Below are 22,279 nucleotides of genomic sequence, written 5' to 3' on the forward strand. Positions count from 1 at the left end.
TAGGGTGTTCCAAATAGGGTTTCAGCTCCTCAATCAGGTCCACTATGGTCTGTGGGTGCAGCCTGTACTTGTCATGGATGTCCTCTTCAGTGTGCTGGAACAGAGTGATGCGCAACCTGAATATATGTTCCTGTCTCATTCTCCTCTGTGCAAGAGCCCGAATACGCAGCCTCCTGGCTATGACAAACAGTGCTGCCATTGTGGAAGGGTCTGTTGCATTGTGGGGTGGTTTAAGTACCTTGCACCTGTTTACCACCTGCATGCACTTGGTGTTAATTGCGATTTCTTATTTTGCGAATTTCGTTATTTCGCAATTAGCGAGTTTTTCATACATTTGCTTGCGATTTCTTAATTTGCAATATCCTTTTTGCGATTTTCGCAAATTGAGAATATAGCAATTTAGGAATTCGCGAGCTTATTCGCAATTTTGGAGCAGCCTAAAGAATCGCAAATTTAGCGATTTCTTATTTTGCACTGGGAATGTGTGTCATACATATGAAATTGCAAAATTTTTGTCGCAAACGCTGTTTTTTGCGATTCGCAGCGTATGCGACTAAAATTTGGTTTCATACAGATGCCCCTAAGTCACTTCCAAAACAGATAGTAAAAACCATGCAGTCATCAGTTGCTCGCATGAGTGGTCCAATGAAAATAACTATTGAATGAACAGGTAATGATTGTTTCTAGATTTTTAGATTTATTTGAACATTAATTTTGCTCAATCATTACTGATACCAGTGATAAGGGGAAACGTTCTTGACGAGGTTAAGGCAATAGATGGCTCGATCATGTCCTTATGTCCTGTACGTTTTCATTTACATACGATTTCCTTGGTTTTGGGAATCATGAAAAGATTTGTTTGATTTGATTGATGCACCTTAGTTTAAAATGATTTTGGGCTTTCTTTGGTTCACGTTGCAAAATCTCAGTATTAAGTGTCAACTAAGCATGCTACAATTGAATTCTGAGTATTGTTTGAATAGTTTGATATCTGGTGAATCATCTAATAGTCGCCCCTCAAGGGCCTTTGCAGAAATAGTGATACCTCATGTTGGTTGTGTGATTACCTTGTTTTGAACGTTTTCATGATGTGTTTCGTAAGAGTAAGCCAGTCTATTGCTTCCACACAGGTGTTATGATAATATATTGAATTAGATCCTGGTTCAACCATACCTTGTAGCAGAACATACACACTCACAGAATCAGGGACTGAATACATTAGAAAGTGAACATATGTAGATGTAGAACGTAGACAAAGACCATACATGAAAACCTGGAGTTATTAGACCATCACAGTCATCTGCCTCTTCTGCATTATTTTTTGTTCCTTCAAAGAAAGGTGAGGTACGAATCTGTATAGATTATGAGCAATGAACATGATTACTGTTAAAATTAGATATTCAGCACCTCTGGTACCTGTTCTACTGGATCAGGTCAAACACAACAATTTTGACTTAGCTAGATCTCAAAGGACCATATCACTCAGTCAGAGTGTGAGACTGAGATGAATGGAAAAATTGTGTTTCCTTCAAAGTTTGGTTTGTTTGATTATTAAATGCCCTTTGAAATCTGTAGTGCTCCAATTGCCTTTCAGCATCTTATCGATGAAAATATATTTTGTGGGGGTGTGTTGTGTATAGTTTATCTAGATGATATTGTGATCTCTTCAAATTCTTTGCAGACACATGTACAACATATCAAAGCAGTATTGCAGAGGGTAGGATATCACCATCCTTTTGGTAAGTTAGATAAGTGTGTATTTCCTTATACTGAAGTGGGATTTTAAGACTACATAATAAGTCCTGGGAGTATTTAGATGGCTAAGAAATAGGTCTCAGCAATCAGGCAGTGGCCAACACCAACCTCAGAAAAAGCCATACAGAGTGTTCTTGGTTTTGCTAACTTTCATTTCTCAATTCATTAATTTTCTGAAATAATAAGACCCTTTACCAAACTTCACTGTAAATGAGCTGCTTTTATATGGTCCACAGTGGTAATGCAGGATTTGTTTTGAAGGAAAAGGTTTCTTGTACCGTAGGTTTGTAAAAGATGGTTGTTGAGCAGGAATTTTCTTGAAAGTAATGCTTAGTATTATGGTATGGGAGGGGTTTTGTCCCAGAGAAGTCCAGTGACTAGACAGGTGCCTCTAGTGGCTTGTTTTTCCCCAAAGGTTTTATCCAGCAGAATTAAACTATACCATCACAGCCAAAGAGCTTTTGTTGGTTAAGAGATGTTTTGAAGAATGGAGGTTTTCTTTTATAGAAGCTAAGCACACAGTAGAAGAATATACTGAGCACAGAAATGTGACAGATTTAAAAAAAAAACAGCTATAGCCTTCACTTCCTGACAGCTTAGGTTGACTATGTTTTATTCTGATTACGACTTTGTGATTAACTAAAACCAAGTCCGAACTATGATAAGGTAGACACCTTATCTCTGCAAAGTCAAATTGAAAATGAAAATAAGGAAGTTAAGGATCTCTTCTTGATTTTGCCATCTGTAACTCAAAGTAGCATTTGTAATAGTATTACATACATAATTACAGTCTATTGAGAAAGACTCTTTGGTCAGAGAAAAGGAGGGCCGAATTGAGAAGAGTGACTTATTGTATCAAGGAGAGACTTTGATTTGACCTCAGGTCGCTAAGACAAAAGGCTATGAATTAGCTTGAAGATTCTGTAACTGTTGAGCATCCTAAAATAGTTAGAACATTAGCAGCCATAAGACGGAATGATGGTGGTCAACAGTGTTTGCGATATTAAACAGTAGCAGTTAAATATGTATTTCGGCCATAAGGCCAAAAAAGTACAAATACAAACAGAATCACAAATTTAGCAGTAGTCATGAATTTATAATATTGCAGTAATTAGAAGACACAAATTCCAAGAATAAAGTGTGATAAGCAAAAGGAAAGGGCATTTGGGTAACGTCCATAGCGACATACGGCACGAATCTATGCATACACAGTTGAATAGACCATACTCCAAAGAAAACACAGAAAGATTGGAAACAGATGTGTCATTACAAGGAAAGATGTGGCTAATGATGACGTTATTAGGGCATACACACCCAAAGGCAGGTAAGTAGTAGCTAGATGGATTATGTGCTCAAATATGAAAGTAAAGGAGGAGGGAGAAAACCTCAATTCCAGGCCCATTATGTGCTCCTGTAATGGTGAAGTTGGATCTAAAAACTTGAACAACACTTGAAAAGGGGCGTGGCATCTGTTAAGTCTACTATAAATAGAGAGGCTAGGATCTCTGAGGATCAAATGTCCAGTGGGCTAGAGATTAGGGGGTAAATGCAGAGTAAAAATAAAAAGGAGAAACATAATTAAATAGAGAGAGGAAACCTATCTACTAAGCCTATCCTTTTTGGGTCAATGGTGTTCATAGATGTAATATAGAGAATCATCAAAATACTTATCATTACATGTGTGCAGCTTTAAATGCAGTAATCAAATATAACTTCAAGGTTTAGTAAAATTTCCTGCGTTCTGTTAGGAAACATCTGGATCGTATATACCAGGCCTCAAGGAGATAGTTCCTGGTGGCGAATACAATAATTCTTGAGGGATTAGTTGTAAGTGTTTCTCGAACATGAATTTATCTTGAAAAAACAAAAGATGCGGCGTTCGGCAAAACAAGAATTGTTGGTTTAATTAAAAACTTTGGCCAGAAGCACAGTTACAGAAGTGGGTCTGAGGACTGTCTCAAAGTGCACTTAATTTGAGCAAGGTTTTATACAGGTTTTGGATGTTGTAAAAAGACTTCTGACAAACCTTCTTTGGTAAAAGAATGCAGGCCTTGTCTATGGAGTCGTAAATAAGGCCCCTGATAACAAATGCATGTGGGCCTCTACCTTGCATGGATATAATGTGGGCCTGTGGCTAATGTGTCTGGATGCCCGGTATGTGGGGCACATGATCACTGTATGAACTGTGTCCTGATGGCTATGTGTTCCTAATTTCGTGTGGCATCTGATGACTTTATGATGTTTTGGGAATGCGTGCACCCCTCCGGTGCTGTGTGCTTTATTGGGGCTAATCTCCTTGGAACATTCTGGTATCGCTGCCCTTATCTGGGGATGGACCTGAATTTCCTGGTCGCGCGTTGGTTTGCCGGCTACATGGCCTATCTCGCGGAGCCTGCCTGACTATTTTCTGAGTCACTCGTATATGCGAGTGTATCATTATCAACATTGGCATTCATTTTATCAATATTAACATAAGCATCCTACAAGCCACCAGGAGTCTATCAATACCCAAGATGAGATACAAGGGACAAATTCAGTTGCGACGAGGGTGCAGGTAAAATGGGCAAAAGGATTTAAAGTGGTCAATGTCCTCACGTTTAATTCCTCATAATTCCGCATAATGTACAATCAGTTGACGAGAAAGGGTCTTGCGTCTAATTGCTGGTAACAGCCCCAAAGGCAAGATTTTTCACCATGAGGGGGTGATCTTGTTGAGGAAGCCCTTGAAATTAGGGACAGGTTTACAGGTTAGGAATTGGAGTGACAAGAAGGCAAGGTTGGTTGAGTGGTGCCACTTGTCCCCTAAGAGTTTCCAATAAGCTATCTTTAGAATAATCCTGGAGTTGGAAGTGATACATTCAGGAGAGATATAAAAAGACCACAAGCCCAGTTTTCCAAACCAGTCATTAAGGTTAGTGAACCACTTAATCTTGTTGTCTATATCTAGGCTCTTAATTTCAAGGACATTCCTTCTGTACAGATCCAGTTCTTGGTTGGACCAGAGTCTGATCCAATAAAGAAGGGGGGTCTTAAGGCAGCAAGATGGTCTAAGTTTTTGTGCGCATTATCAATGATTATAGGTAAAGTAGGAGCAGACTGAGGGAGTTTGAGCAAGGACTTGAGAAACTTAAGCTCTTTTGATTTCAGTAAACTATATTTTAATTGTCCCCAAAATTCAGCGCCATAGAGCACTGCCGTTTCAGTTTTGGCTATGTAGATCTTCAGTGCTGGGGAGGTCGCCTGTAGTTGAAAGGTTTTGTGCATATTTAAAATGCTGGCAGAGGAATGAGGAATAATCAAGCTGCTTTTGAGAATCTGGGGCAACCAAGAAAGGGAGCTAGCAATTCTCACCCCAAGATCGTCAAAGGTTGGAACTGACTGCAAGGGGGTGTTTGAATAGTATATTAAAAAAAATTCTATATGTGCTTTCATTAATTGCTTACATATTACTCCTATGGATTTTTGAGACCATGTTCTGTCCTACTTTACCCTAAGCATTCCATATCAATGCATTTTAAAGTGTAGTAGCCTAACAGTTAGATATTACTATGAGTTTAGTAGTTGTAGACCATATGACAAAGACTGTGCATTTCAGTTTATTACCTAAATCTGTGACTGGGGCTCTCTAATTACCTCTAGCGTCTGGCCTATATTGTGTAAAGAGTTAGATAAGGGTGTGAAACAGATGGACAGACAGAATGATTGAATCAATGTATAGAGCAATAGCTGATATACTATACTTTGCTACAACACTACGACAGGACTGGAGTAAGACTTTTTGATTATCAGAATTAACATATAACAGTACAGACCTTCCTGCCACAAGGATGCTACCCTTGCATTGTATGTATGGATATCGTCCAAGAATATTGTCATTAGATTTGTTATTGTCCGCATATGATCCCTCAATACAAAAACATTTAACTAAATTAAAGATCCAAAAGTCAGCACAGGTTGTATTATTTAGTAAAAGCCAAGGCAAACTGTCAAGGTGAACTATAAGTTTCTAAGTTGCACCCCAAAGTTATTGGTCCATTTACCATTTGTGAATCCTATAGCTGAACTATTAAAATTGTTAAAACCAGTAAAGACTTTTCTCTAAGTCCTGCAAAATTTCAGCTGAATGCTGAAAATGTAGATGAATTACAAAGGATTTTAGAGGCAGTTGCAGTATTGATTGAATTATAAGGGTTTTGGCACTGAGTAGTAAGTATAAGATCTTTATGCTCTATGTGCTGCATGAGCTCTGTGATCATAATCCAGATAAACCAGATTCTCTCGGACTGCAGGTGTTCATGAAAGTGATGAAGGTGGTCACAGTACAACTTCGTAGGTTGGGAATATTCCCCTACCTTGACGACAGGTAGTTGAAGGTGGGTTCTCCACAGTCAATCGTAGACCAAATACAGATAATGGTAAACGTTGTGATATCATTAAGGCTCATGATCAATAAACCAAAGTCATAGCTGACTTCTTCGCGGAGGTTGCATTCATTATGGCTATCCTGGACACAGGACAATTCCACTGCAAAAAACTCAAGAAATTTGGGCTATGATCCCAGTGTTTCAGCCTTAGTCCTGGATCTCAGTGAGAACAGTTTTGGGTCTTTTTGAAAATCTGCAAAGTTCTGCGCGGTAGATGCCATTATGCCTGTTTAGCACCGGGACACACTTTGGAGTAGCTGCACGCTGTATAAATTGCAATAACAGAACATAACACGGACATCACTCTTGATTGGTCCCACAAGAATTTTTGGTCTGAGTCATTTCCACTGACAGCCTTCACCATGAGTAGGCACTGTTTTGTTATCTATTCTAAAGTGAGGGTGCTGCTGTTAGAAGTATCCATTTGAAGAACAAGCTACTTACCTTTGGTAAGATCTTTCTGATGGATACTCTAACCTCAGATTCTTTGCCACCCTCCCACCTCCCTGTGCTGTGGAGCAGCCACTTTTTAACATCTAAAAAGGGGCCAAGTTAGAAATCTGCGCACTGGCATCAACAATTGTTTTATGCTCCACGTGTAAGGGCGCGGAAAGGGTCATGCAAGCAACTGACATCAGAGCGAAAGGATGACACTTATATGCAGCCTCTCTCTGTCATTATTGAGTTGGTGCCAGCGCTGAGGCGCATGACGCCGCCTAGTAGTGCACGAGAACATTCCGCAAATGACTTGTAAATCATATATAAATATGTTTTTATACTACAGACACTTTCAAATAAATCACTTGAAGTTGTTTTAAAAACGTTAGTAGTAAATAAAAGCAAGGCTCTACATTCTCAGCCTGCTGGTCGTGGCTCAAGACTATGCCAACCAGTCTTTGCCAACCAACAGCACCCAGAACAAGCTGGGCACAACCAACAGACGTCCCTAGCTAGCTCTGGTTTTCAGGGTGTGGGTGAATGTTGTGACTAGTGTACATTGCCTGTGTCTTGTACCCAGTGGCAATCATGGCTGGATGTGGCTACTGAGGGCAGGGGTTTAGAACAACATGTGGCTGAAGTTCATACTTTGTTGCTAGTGCCCCGAGGGCACTGACCCATTGAGTCCCGGGACATGGGTTGTGGGCAGAAAGTGTTGCTTTTGTCCATGCTCTAAGCAAAGTCTGTATAGAGCCAGTCTAAAGGCAATACACAGCAGGCACTTATGGCAGTGGTATATGGAAATGCTTATAGATATTCTCTACACTAAGGGGCAGCAAGGCTCTGCCAAAGGCCAAACCCAAGGAGTGCTAGCAGAAACATCTTTAGTGTGAGCATACTGGGCAGAAGGCTAGCCCAGATGTCATGCTCTTTGCTGATAGCCTGTAAAATGCCCACAGACTGTGCTCTCCATGGTTTGCATGCAGGGGTATCTGGTGTGGGGTTTTACTTGCAAGTACAAAGGGCAAGGGCTCTTGGGTGCACGGTATGGCCAAGAACTACACCAGCAGCTTAAGAACAGAGCTGCAGGCGGTGCCAGTGGCCTGTAAGGTAAAAATACTGCAAGCAGGGTTCACAAGACATGCCCAGCATGTACAGAAATTAACTGAAAAGAAGTTGCTAAAGAGAAGCTATAACTGACCATGAAGATCACAAATGAATGTTATGAAACCCCATTCTAATGGACTGGGTAAATCTATGTTCATTTCAAGTTCTGCTTACCTATTCAATCAAAAGACCCCAAATGCACTACTGATGACTTCACACATGACATCACAGATGGTATCCTCACAGACATTGTTTGACATTGCATAACATGAAGAAGGAAAGCTGTAGTTCCATACAGTACCCCTGGGGTCCCACATAGAGTACACTAAATTGAACGTCTGCAGCTATTTTGTCTGTCAACAAATGATTTCCTCGCGGGATTCTTTTGGGTTTTCACTGACAACCAACAGATGTCCAGACAGACACTGCTTGGTGCTAATAGGCACACATTTATAGTTAACACAGATAGCCAAAAGATGCCCTCACAATGATGGCACAAACATGAAACGCTGCACATCCAGGGACATCTTGAAATTCTCGTCACAGAGATAACGCCACATAAAAGAATGATGTTCCCTTCACAGCAATTACATGTAAAGGCTGGTTCTAAGCTCAACCAATAGTCAGTATATCTCCCCAAATAAATCAAATCCACGCAAAGGGATATTGGTCCATTCTGAGAAAAAAGATGTTGTTGTTCCACTGACAGCCACCTGATACCCTGACAGCTATTGCATTGAGAAAAAGATAGCATTTCATATAATACAGAAGTTTTATTTTCTACATAATTGATGACGACTCCTGAAAGACCTCTCATATGCATAGATTGTGCAATTATATGTGTATGTGTTTAAATACAATCCTATGGCATATCACTGATATCAGTAATGATATAATTTTTGATGTCATCTGTGATATCATTAGATATCATTCTCGCTGCCTCTCCCTGTTCCCTTTGGCTCACTAATGGGGCATGTGTGTAGCAAATGAACACATCTTCTTCAAAGGTGAAAATGAATAAATATAAACATGCTAAACATGCACATTATTAATACAATATGTGTGTACACCTTCACATGCCAGAACAGCCAGTTAAATATGTTTTAGTCTTCTGTATACAGAGTGTTAGATATTGTTTATTTAGTTAGCAGAAGTATGCACTCTGTCCAAGCAGGAACCACAGTCCTAGTCAGGGTAAGTCAGCTACACACCCTAAATTAGCCTGTGCTCACCCTCTTGTAGCTTGGCACGGAGCAGTCAGGCTTAACTTAAGAGGCAATGTGTAAGTATTTGTGCAACACTTCAAACAGTAAAAAAGTGAAAACGCAACACAAAAAGATACTACCCCTGGTTAGAAATATAGAGCTTAATTTAATAAACAATACAAGACCAAAACCACAAAAATCCAATAGGTAGAACAGAGATATGAATTTTTAAAGATTAAAATGCAATATAGTGCTTTAAAGCATAAAGCTCCAACTGGGGATATCTGGTTGCTCTAGGCTGGGTTAAATCTAAATGTTCAGGTTGACTGTGATGGAGTTTGGGTTGGCTACAGGACTAACCCTGTCCTGCTGCAAAGTACCTTGCTTGCATCAGCGATGGAACCCAATGCGTGGAGCAGAGGAGGCGATGCATTGTTGATCCTTTGGATGTAGCCGATGTACCAGTTCTGAGCCACACAAAGCTGTGGATGCACTGCGCCGATGGCAAAGTGGTGTACTTGGGCCCGATTCACAGAACAAACTTAAGACAAAATCCTAAACTTAGTACCATTTTGGTATTCACAGAATGCACTTACTACTTCTGGTATTCACAGAATGAACTTACTACTTTTGCGATTCACAGAATAAACTTACTACTTTTGCTATTCACAGAATGGATTTACGACTACTAACTTTACGTCCGCACTTGGGCTGGAAATTCCGTCCCGGAGGCGGAGCTTCTGGGCCGGAGGCGGGGCTTCCGGGCCGGAGGCGGGGCTTCCGGGCCAGAGGTGGGGATTCCGGCCAGTGGCGGATCTCCGCCACTGGCCGGAATCCCCACCTCTGGCCCGAGTGCGGACGTAAAGTTAGTAGTCGTAAATCCATTCTGTGAATAGCAAAAGTAGTAAGTTTATTCTGTGAATCGCAAAAGTAGTAAGTTCATTCTGTGAATACCAGAAGTAGTAAGTGCATTCTGTGAATACCAAAATGGTACTAAGTTTAGGATTTTGTCTTAAGTTTGTTCTGTGAATCAGGCCCCTTGATCCTTACAGCAGCTACAGTGCATCATCGTCAAAGGAGATGTGCTGTATCCGATGATACAACGACTATGATGCATGGATTTTGGCAGTTGCAGCCCTTTATACCGACTTCCAAGGTCACAGGACTGAACTAACACCACTGGGCAGGGCAAGACGCCCAGGTGGTGAAGGCAGATGGGTTGGAAGCCTTGATGTCCCTGAGACTTCAGAACAGGAGGCAAACAGACTACCCCCTTGTGTCACTTTGGTTCTGGGTTGGAGAGATGCAGGCCCAGTCCTCACTCCCAGGCAAGAGGGCAGCAGGCAGGAGTTCAGCAGAGTAGCAGTCCAGCAGAGTGTCAGTGCTTTCAGCAGTACAGCAGTCCTTCTTCCTGGCCGAGTATTCAGAAGTCCAGATGCTTACTGAGTTGGTAGTGTCAGGGGTGCAGTATTGACACCCAGTTGTGCCTTTGTGGTGTGGGAGACTTCAAAAGAGGCCTTTGAAGTACACAGAGTCCTTGCCCTTCCTGACCTGGCTCCAGACTCACTGCAGGGGGTATGCAGCCCTTTATATGGGGACAGGACGCAGCCTATTCAGGTGTAAGTGTCTGCTCCTTCCTCCCACCCTGTCCAGGATGGCCTTTCAGGATGTGAATGGCCCATCAGTCACACCTAAGCTCTCTGGCTGTCTAGAGGGACCTCAAAAAGCCCAACTGTCACTCACCCCGGATGTGTATTCAGAGACAGGCAAAAGGCACCAAAAGGCTAAAGTAAGAAAATGGCAACTTTCTAAAAGTGGCATTTCCACTATTACACTTTAAATCCGACTTCAGTATAACTTGTGATTTTAAATTGTGATTCCAGAGACACCAAACACGGGGATCCCATCTCTTCCCAATATGAAATTACACTTATAAAATGTAATAAGGTAATCCCAATGCTATCCTTTGGGAGAGTTAGTCCTTGTAGTAATGAAAAACTAATTTATGGGTTTTTACATTACCAGGACATGTAAAACATAAAAGTACAGGCCCTGCTTTTTAAGTACATAGCACCCTGCCCTTAGGCCTGTCCTGTATTCAGAGACAGGCAAAAGGCACCAAAAGGCTAAAGTAAGAAAATGGCAACTTTCTAAAAGTGGGATTTCCACTATTACACTTTAAATCCGACTTCAGTATAACTTGTGATTTTAAATTGTGATTCCAGAGACACCAAACACGGGGATCCCATCTCTTCCCAATATGAAATTACACTTATAAAATGTAATAAGGTAATCCCAATGCTATCCTTTGGGAGAGTTAGTCCTTGTAGTAATGAAAAACTAATTTATGGGTTTTTACATTACCAGGACATGTAAAACATAAAAGTACAGGCCCTGCTTTTTAAGTACATAGCACCCTGCCCTTAGGCTATCCAGGGCCTACTTTAGAGGTGACTTATATGTTTTAAAAAGGAAGGTTTGGACCTGACAAGAGAGTTAACTTGCCAGGTTGACATGGCAATTTAAAACTGCACACACAGGCTTTTCTTGGCAGGCTGGAAACCTGTTTAAAGGGCTGATGCTGCAGGCCCACAACAACAAGAAACCATATGGGATACAGTTTTGCATGCCACCAAGCTAAAGGATCCAAAACATTGAGGAAGCTGATAAATTACATTAATGGCAGCTTATAATGCAAATATAAGTAAGGACAGATTGGCAAAGCACTTAAAGTAAAACATTTTAGTAAATATGCCTAACGTGGCTGGCTCAGTATGACCCCCGGATATTTACAGGGCAAGTGCTCCCTCAGAGCCGCTGGAGTACATGGCTTCTGCAATAGTTCAAATTATCACGAAATCTATTCTGATTGTATCCCATGCCCGAATGGAATACCTCAAGCTGTCTTCAAATAGCATACCTCGCAATGGTCCAACTTTCTGGTTGGCATGTTCAACACAATCTTGGCCGATAAGTCCATTTTGGAAAGTTGGAAAGGTTCAATCATTTATCTAATTTTTAAAGGAGGATGTTCCACATCCCTATTCAATTATCACTTAATAGCATTTTTAGATACAGACCTTAAGTATTTTTCAACACTACTGCTTCAGGATTTAGAGGCATGGCTACTGGATATAGGCAGGCTTTCCCTGGACCTGACAGAGTTCACAGGGAAGCAAGGTAATCCAACTAACCTCATAGCTGATGCACTAATCCTCAGCAGGACAAAGGCCACTGGCACACCACTGGACATGTGTTTTGTGGATTTTAAGTCAGCGTTTGACAATGTCCCACGCGAAAAACTATAGGCTAACCTCTGTTATTGGGGAGTCCCACATAACCTCTTAAATGCAATCAGGTTATGTATTGCGGATACCTGGGTGAAGGTCAAAATCGGTGGTGGCACCTAACCCTGGGCGGTAAAATCCGCTCCGCTTGTGGAATTTGTGGATTTTCGGCAATTTCGTGTTCCACTGAGAATGCGGAATTACCAAAAATACTGCGATCCGCGGCGTAGAGGAATTATTTCCTTGCTCACGCTTTAAAAATGCGTATTCGCGCTCGCAATGTCGACTTACTGGGATCCCTGCATTCGCCGACGAGTTTCCTATCCGTTCGCGTGCACCACGAGATTTTGGTACCCGGCTGCGCGATCCTGCGAGAATATGCGATCGCGAACACGTCATTCGGGTGCGCTGTCGGCAGTTTAGTGAAGCTCACGATACCGAACACTCAAAATGTTTGGGGCGAGGAAGGAAGTGCCACAGATTCTCCAACTTCCTGTCCAGTAGCCTCCTCCCAGTGCTTTGTCCATCTCCTGTTCCATTTTCATTCGGAGTTAGAGCTGGAAGGATCACTCTTTGTGTCTGCTGCATAATATATCATTGGATTTGAGGACTTTTGGATTTGAGATTTTACAAGTAAGTTGTTGTTGTTGTTTGTTTGATTGGGACATTGCAGTTGCTGCAACTACAATTTTGGTACTTTTCAATCATCATTTTTAAAACAAAATGTATTGTGGGTAGCCTGTAGGCCCAGAGCTAGTCATGGTGGGTGCATGATGAAACAACTGTTCCTTTGGTGTGTGTTGAATTTATTTTAAACATCATTTAGGGCATGGATGGCATTGGATTGAATTGCAAAATGTGTTTTTGGGGGGTATTTCACTTTTATGGTGTGTGTTAAATAAATAACTTTGTTGTGTGTGGTGTGTTGTGTTGCGTAGTACCTTGCAAAACTGGTTTAGCTCTGTGGATTTTCGCATTTTTGCATTAAAGCTGTGTTGTTTAGCATGCCTCCTTTGCCTGGCTATTACAGGCCTGTTTCAGTTCATTGTTTTCCAGGCCTCCTGCTTGTTGCTTGTGAGTGTCCATGTGGCTGGTTGACATTTTGTGGTGATAGTGTGCTGCTTTTGCCATATAGGACCTAGGCCTGCATGTGTTTCCTTTGTTCCTTTTTGGCCTAGACTTTCTTGTTGTTGTGGGCCTGGCCATGTGGCAGGGGGCCATTTTGAAGCCAGGCAGTGTGCTTTTGCCATAGGCCTGCAAGCTTGTGGCCTAGTCTGCCAACAGGCCTTTATTCCAGTAGGCTCAGAGGTAGTCATGGGTGCATGAAACAACTGTTTCTGTGTGTTCTGTTGAATTTAAACATCATTTAGGGTATGAATGGCTTTGGATTGAATTGCAAATTGTGTTTTTAGGTTATTTCCCTTTTTTGGTGTGTGTTAAATAAATGCCTTTGTTGTGTGTGGTGTTTTTGTTGTGTAACTTGCACACCTTGTTTAGCCCTGTGGATTTTCGTTTTTGCATTTTATTGCATTAAAGCTGTGTTGGTTAGCATGCCTCCTTTGCCTGGCTATTATAGGCCTGTTTCAGTTCATTGTTTTCCAGGCCTCCTGCTTGTTGCTTGTGACTGTGAGTGTCCATGTGGCTGGTTGCCATTTTGTGGTGGTAGTGTGCTGCTTTTGCCATATAGGGCCTAGGCCTGCATGTGTTTCCTTTGTTTCTTTTTGGCCTAGGCTTTCTCGTTGTTGTGGGCCTGGCCATGTGGCTGGCGGCCATTTTGAAGCCAGGAAGTGTGCTTTTGTCATAGGCCTGCATTGTCTGTTTTCGCTTTCTTGCTGTTGTGGGCCTGGCCATGTGGCTGGTGGCCATTTTGAAGCCAGGCAGTGTGCTTTTGCCATAGGCCTGCAAGCTTGTGGCCTAGTCTGCCAACAGGCCTTTCATCCAGTAGGCTCAGAGGTACTCATGGGTGCATGAAACAACTGTTTCTGTGTGTTCTGTTGAATTTAAACATCATTTAGGGCATGGATGGCTTTGGATTGAATTGCAAATTGTGGTTTTGTGGGGTATTTCACTTTTTGGTGTGTGTTAAATAAATGCCTTTGTTGTGAGTGGTGTGTTTGTTGTGTAACTTGCACACCTTTTTTAGCCCTGTGGATTTTCGTTTTTGCATTTTATTGCATTAAAGCTGTGTTGTTTAGCATGTCTCCTTTGCCTTGCTATTATAGGCCTGTTTCAGTTCATTGTTTTCCAGGCCTCCTGCTTATGACTATGAGAGTGCCCATGTGGCTGGTGGCCATTGTGGTGGTACTTTAGTAGTGTGCTGTTTGTGCCATGTATGCCTGCAGGTCTTTCCTATGTTCCTCTTGGCTTACTGCTTCCATCCATCCCCTTTGCCAGCTGCAGCTCCCTCAATGACGTGATGAGCAAATAATTTAATGCCAAACAAACAGGTTCCACTTCCATTACATTTGTATTTTTGTTTTTGTTCTTCTTTCCTATCCTTCCTGAGTGTACACAGTATACCATGAAAGCCCTTGTTGTCAAAATCTCACAAATGGCTACACTGTTATGTTTTTTCTTTTAACTTAAACAGAGTTAATAACATTTAATAATATAACACTAACAAGTGTGACCACCACAGACTAAGTTATATATTATATTTGTTTGTTTGTACTAGTAGTAATTGAACCACAAGAAAAAATGCAACATTTCACTGATGTTCTTCTCCTGGCTTCTTTGCTTTTAGGTGCACAAAAAGACAGAGGAGGGGGTGTCATCATCACCCGTTGTACCGCCAACGACACGTGACGTGTGGCCACAGACATCTCTGCAACTTGTGCAACAGCGTCCTGCTGACATTTGAAGAAGATGGCCCCAAAGAAAGTTACCAGGTCCTCCAGTACCAAGAAAGTTGCCAGTGAGAAGAAGGAACAGAAGAAGGAAGTGGCACTTATCAAGACTGGTGTGCCGCCCACGATGTTTTTTGGGAAACAACAAAGTACACCTGCAGCAGCGGTGTCCGGGGACCAAGCTGGGAGTAGCACCTCTGCATCAGTGGCCCACCCCACCAACCTAGACCCAAGCCCATGAGTGTCGCAGAGGTAGCCAGTCTACTACTGAGCAGTGATGTTTAAATGTCATTATCACAAAGTAGTACCCAATCAACGCCGGTTGGAAACTCAGCAGATAAGTGGGCAACAACAGCCGCAACAACAGCCACCACAACAGCTGCCACAACAGCCGCCACAACAGCCGCCACGACAACAGCTGCAAAAGAGCCGCAACAAGAGCCGCAACATCAGCCCACAATAGTAGTTGTTCCTCCTGAAGGAGGGGCAGTTCGGGAAATCGAGCTTCCTGCAGACGAAGAGGAGCAAGCCACTCTTTCAGAAGAACCATTCTCTTCCAGATCCTCAGCAAGGAAAAGGAGGGTTAGTCCATAAATTTCTTCTTCAAGCCCGCTTCTGATGATCTAGATGCCACTTAGAATCTACCAGCTCAGTCTCAGAGTGATGCACGCCACAAGACACGGCTAGTGAAAAGGAACGTTCCAGAAAGACTTAGAGTTATGGTGGTAGATGTAGAAGAGGGGGATGATGATGATGACAAGCCAGTCATCATGAACGTCACTCCCGGCCCAGAGGAGATGGAGACCAACATTATTACCCTATCCAAAAATCGCTGCGAGGGATGTAGCACGGATACTACCAAGACAGGCAACAGCAGCTCCAGCTCCCATATTTGCATTTGCAAAGGGCCTGCAGGGAAGGGACCTAGTGTGCTGCTTTTGCCATATAGGGCCTAGGCCTGCATGTGTTTCCTTTGTTTCTTTTTGGCCTAGGCTTTCTCGTTGTTGTGGGCCTGGCCATGTGGCTGGCGGCCATTTTGAAGCCAGGAAGTGTGTTTTTGTCATAGGCCTGCATTGTCTGTTTTCGCTTTCTTGTTGTTGTGGGCCTGGCCATGTGGCTGGTGGCCATTTTGAAGCCAGGCAGTGTGCAGAGTGATGCACGCCACAAGACACGGCTAGTGAAAAGGAACGTTCCAGAAAGACTTAGAGTTATGGTGGTAGATGTAGAAGAGGGGGATGATGATGATGACAAGCCAGTCATCATGAACATCACTCCCGGCCCAGAGGAGATGGAGACCAACATTATTACCCTATCCAAAAATCGCTGCGAGGGATGTAGCACGGATACTACCAAGACAGGTAACAGCAGCTCCAGCTCCCATATTTGCATTTGCAAAGGGCCTGCAGGGAAGGGACCTACATCAAGCTCAACTACCACCTCAGTAGGTAGTGGAACTGTAAGTACACAGAGTCAAATTTCACACCCACCCTCCCGTTCATCTGGCTTTGAAAGTGACACCTCCAGTAGCACCAGAAAGTACACCACCCCAGTTTGGGACTTCGGTTAGCACCACGGAGGAGAACATTGCTATACGCTCAATTTCTTGACATGCTGTTAGGCGGGGTAAGCTTGGTACAAACTATGGTATCTGAGGCCAAACAAGTCATCTCAAAAAACACCACAGCATCAGGTGGGAGGCTCACCTACTTCGCTTACAAAAAAGTAAATCTGCACCTATTGCTGTTGGTGGGGATGAAGTAGTAGAAGATATGATCGCGGAGGAAGGTGAACAAGAGGGAGACATTTCGAGCCCTGTCCCCAGCAGTGTAGGGGTACCGCCCATATCCTCAGCAACATCTCAGTGGCACTGTAGTAAGAGTCAGGCTGAGAGACCAAGGCAACAGAGTTCTGCAATGAAAAAAAGTGTGTTGTTGAGCCTAAGTGGGTTCAAGAAGACAGCTGCACCACAAAGGAAAATATTCCAGCCTTCTATTGACAGCATGCTTAGGTCGGAGGGGCAGTACGAACGCAACCACCCAACCACACGTTTGTACAATGCGAAACTGGCTAAAATTGTACTGCTGGACCTTCTCCCTTTTTCTTTTGTGGAAGGGGTGGGTTTCCTTGAATTTGTATCAGCCATCTGCCCTAAATGGAAGGTTTCCAGCCGGTCCTATTTTGCCAGAGTTGCTGTTCCAGCACTACATCACGATGTGCTGGAATTGCTTGGACAAGCTTTGCAGCAGAGTGCTGTTCACAATATCCACCTGACAACAGACATGTGGACCAGTTGCCAAGCCACTGATTACATGTGCATCACTGCACACTGGATCTCTTTGGTGGGGGTTAGAGAAAAGATATCTGAAGCAGGTCTTGTTGACAGTGCTGAGATTTTTAATGCTACTCAGAAACATGCAACTGTAGCCATGTTCACCATGGAGAAATCTCATACTGCTGCAAACATTTTGGAAGAATTTAACAGCAAGTTCTTTGAATGGCTGCGCCCAAGAGGGCTTAACATTGGTTTTGTTGCCACGGATAATGGCAGTAATGTACTTAAGGCCATGGAGGATGGTGCCTATTTTAGTGTCCCGTGTTTGGCGCACTGAATTAACATTATTGTTCAAGACTTTCTGGAAAAAAAAAACCATAGTCAACAACTTACCGAAGAATATGCACACATTTCATCCATTCTTTTAAAGCCCGGAAGCAGCTGAGGATCATTCAACGTGAATATAGAATGCCAGTCAAAGCACTCATCCAGGAGGTGGCAACACATTGGAACTCAATTTATTACATGCTTGACCGTCTGTTTGAGCCGTACAGACCAATCAATGAATATCTTTTGCAAAGAGGGGATGCTACTGTGAGTGGTATGACCCTTCAGATGGACCAATGGTGCTTAGTTAAATGCCTGACAGAGATGCTTCTTCCTTTTGAGGTCTTCACACGTAAAGTCAACAAGGAGGACTGTACTATGGGTCAAGCTATCCCATTGTTACACATGCTACAGCAACAGCTGAAGGAGGTGTCTGAAGCGTACAAAGGTGTGGAGGAGAAAAAAGGAGCATGTGAGTTGGTAGAGAGCTTATCCCATCGCTTAGCTGGAAATACAAGGGTGCAAACTAAGATTGTGTCAGGACAACATTACATTTGTGCCACAATTCTGTATCCATGGTACAAATCGGCACTGAACAGTAAGACATTAATTCCTTTTTCAGAAGTGGACGTTGCCCGGAACAAAAGTTGGATAGCTGCGGTAGCCAGTCACTTTGAAAATGAACGGCTGGCAATTATAGGCCCGCTACTCCAACCCACAACAAGTACTGCAGCAGGGCATCCGGGGTCAAGTTCCACTTCAGAGCCTAAGGACAGTGCATTTGGCTCAGAGAGGTCACTAACACTATCGACAACAACAGCAAGAACCGGATCATCAGCCCCAGTAAAATCTGCACAGGATTGGTATTTACAGCAAGGGCTTGCTAGGTCCAGTGCTGATGCAAAGACAAAAGAGGCCAAACAAACTGTAGCACCAATGAACCTGGAGCAGATAGTCCAGGCCTATCTGAATGACCCAACAGAGGTCTACATTGATCAAAACCCATTGCGGTATTGGTATGGGAAAAGGAACCAATGGCCAGTGCTGAGCAGGCTGGCGATAAACTATCTGGATTGCCCTGTCGCAAGTGTATCTTCTGTATGTGTTTTCAGTGCTGCTGGTACCATTGTAACAGTGAAAAGGACCAGTCTCTCGCCCAAAAACACGGAGAGGTTAACCATGATCAAAATGAATTAGCACTTTATACCACCAAATTACACAATATATGAATCAACGCAGGAAGATGAGGACAGCAACTTAGGTGACGGAAGTAGTGTGTTAGATGATGATTACCTACTTCTGGTTGAACCCCCAGAGTTTGAGGACGAGTTATGCTTCCCTGACAACTAGGCTTGAACTTCTTACTTTCTTTTTGTGTCTGTCTTTCTGGTTAGAAACTTCGAATCACAACAAATCCATCTCCACCGTCTTCGAGTATTTTTATTACCATATTGCAGTTGCAGATTTCTGCATTTCACTGAAGTCCACTCCTCCGAGTCCTGCACCTCCCTCCTCCTGACTTGCCCTCAATCAATATCCCTCAAAACAGAAGATGATTGGATGTATAAAGAAGAAAAAAGAATTTTGCCTCGTTGAGTGAGTCCCTCCAAAATAACTAAGTGGAACATGATAACTACTATAGCTGTCCTCCTTTCCAAGCCGAGAGAGACTGCCCCTTAACTTAAGGTGAGAAGGAACGGGTAATGAATGATGGCATGCAGTGGACCCTGACTGAGTGATTTGTGTTGTTGTTGTTTGTTGTGCATGAAGTGAATTCATTATGTACTATTATTTAATCTACACACTAAAAGTAACTCAAGTAAATGTTTCCTTCTTGTTTTTTAATAACAAAATTGTACTTCTACTGCAGGCCGGTCCATTGCATTTTGAATATGGAATGTGGACTCACTCTGTACACTGCACACTGAGTTGGACAACACCATGATGATGACCACAGTGACATATATCCTCGCAGTCACTCAGTAGGATCGGAGATGATTGATGGAATAAGACAGGGCATTTCATGAGTGGCATAAAAGGTAAACAACAAGTCAACAACAACCACACCAGACCTAAATGTCTGTGTAGTGGTCGAGTGGGTGTAGTGCTACGACTGACAGCGGTGCATTGATTTAGTCACATAATTTGTAAAATTCTATGTTGCTGTATATGTGTTTTGTCTGCCTGTCAATAAATGTACGCTAAATGGAGGATGGGTCACGGGTGCCGTGGGCCTGCTCTGTCCTGTTGTAGGTTAATGCTGGAAACGGAGTAGACATGATGAACGTGTTCTTGTTGCACTCTACCATAATTTATGCATTTATTTTCTCCTTGATTTTTCAATATCCCTTTTGTTTTTCCATCTACAATTACAGGCCGGACCTTACCCTGAGCTATACTGGGAAAAACAACTCACACTTACCTTACCAATCTACATCCGCCAGGCAGGCAGTGGCGTCACCCAAGATTGATGGACGGAGCGTCCATGAAAGGGAGGACCAAGAGGAATGCCGAGATGCAACTCCCCAATTTGACCAGGATAACAACATACAGTAACAGTATCAACATTCATCATCTTTTAAATAAATTGATTCATTTTTTATCTTCAATCATTACGACTGTGTGTTGTTTTTATTATGTTTGCTCTCTACTTATAATTCATCCCTAGAGCTATTTTTAATATTCTGTGCTATCTTTAAAAGTAAGCCCGGTATGACAGAACAGAAATTGTATTTAATTTTGGTCTCTCTGAGGGCAGACAGGCAAGGCACATTGCATATATACTGCTGCCCTGTACTGTGTAATTTTCTAGTAGTAGTTAGTAAGTACTACTTATCATTAACCATCAAGTGATGATCATCATCATGCATGCATTTCCTTTTTCTCTCTTAACAGATTTATGGATATGGTCGTCTGCCAAGATTGTGTTTTGTTGTTTATCCATGTGTAGTGTTTTTCTTTGTCAAACTTTTCCCCAAATCCCCCTTCCCAACTATTCATCAAACCCTAACCCTCTTTTCCCGGGCTGTGTGATTTATTGAGGTGTGACTAAATTAAATGTACACCAATAATTGATTACAGGCTTGCTGGGGCGGATGTGGCAAAAGCAACACTAATTCAATTTCAAGGTAGGGCGAGGATCTTCTTCTGCTTGCCCACCCATGCTCAGTATATTTAAATTGCAAGTCAATTTTCCAAAGGAACCTAATCCATCATAATTAATTTCCGTCATCGATTGGATTCATCAACAACCCCCTACACAGCACTAAAGGTCACGCTTGTGTCGAGTGACTCAACACAACTACAGTTTGTAACTTGTTGTACTAGGCTCTCCCCGCCACCATTATGTTTTATTTACTTTGTTCTACTACTCCTCCCAGAGTCTCTCTCAGGCGACTGACTGTCTCATTTTCTTCTTTTTTCAAATGCTACTGCCAATTTCTACTACTACCACCACAACCATGACATCTCCATTCTCTTGGGAAACCCTTAAACCATCCTCGTCATGCAGCCATCTCTGTGTCTAACTTAAACATCAATCACAGGTAAGAAAAGATGTTTGGGGGAGGTATAATAGACTGGGATGAGAGACTGACAGTACTAGTTGGACAAGTCACTCAGTGAGGGGTACCGCATCTATCTGTTTGTGTGACACAGAATCGGCAGATTATTTAAATCAAACACTGGCTGCAGCCCTGCAGCAGCAAGGAAGGAAACCATGTGACGTAAAACAGTAACACCCGCCCATAAAACATTAACAACGTATGCTATGTTTAAGTATAAATAATATAATTTAATTCGCTAACAAAAATAAACTATGTAAAAAAAAACACAACACCTGACCCACCCCTCTCCCTAACCCCAACCAATGTCCAAAACGAGAAAGTCCAACGGTAACCAATCCAATGTCCAAAATATCCAAAGCCCAACACCCAATTCCCACCCACCAAAAAAAGGATTAAAAAAGGGGCAATCAAACAGGGTCTTTATTAGAGGCGGGCTCTTCGGTTTTCCCTCTCCAGGACCTTGACCCTCTTCTTCAGCTCCTCTACCTCCTCCTCTAGTCACGCATTCCGGAGGAGCATGCGGCGCGCATATGCCCTGCAGTTGCATTCACAAGGGAGGGCAGCAGTGCTAGATGTTGAAGCGCGGCGGCGGGCGGCTGCCTGACCGCAGCGCCGTACCACTGGAGGAGCCTGGCTGGAGCCCGGGGCATTGGAGGAGGCTGCAGCTGCTACCACTTCCTCCTCCTCCACCAGAACCACCAGCCGCTGGTATTCATTAGAGATAGCCTCCAGCTTTCGGCGCCAGGCCATGGCTGCCAACTCCTTCCTGGTTGGTTTTTGCTTGGGAAGGAGAAGCTATATCAAGAAAGAAAAAAAGACTATTAACAATACTCAGCAAAACAGTAACACAAAATTTATACAACACATAGTGGCACAGTAGCACTAGCAAGCACAGTACATAACATTTGTGGTATGTATCTGTCCTCCCACTTCCTTGGCCGCTACATTTGTGGGAGTTTCAGGCATTATACGAGCACTATGGACTCGAGTACACAGTACACCAGTCTTCTTCTTCTCTCTTGTTTAGTGAAATTACATAACCTTGGCATGCC

General features: G+C 42.8%; 1 long non-coding RNA gene across 1 annotated transcript in view; it reads right to left on the bottom strand.

Moving 5' to 3' along the window:
* LOC146860309 (uncharacterized) overlaps window positions 1-22,279 on the bottom strand; it is a 126,231-nt gene that overhangs the window by 54,131 nt on the left and 49,821 nt on the right. The window lies entirely within an intron of this gene.

This window comes from Triturus cristatus, chromosome 3_1 (genome assembly GCF_964204655.1).
Source record: "Triturus cristatus chromosome 3_1, aTriCri1.1, whole genome shotgun sequence".
Taxonomy (NCBI): domain Eukaryota; kingdom Metazoa; phylum Chordata; class Amphibia; order Caudata; family Salamandridae; genus Triturus; species Triturus cristatus.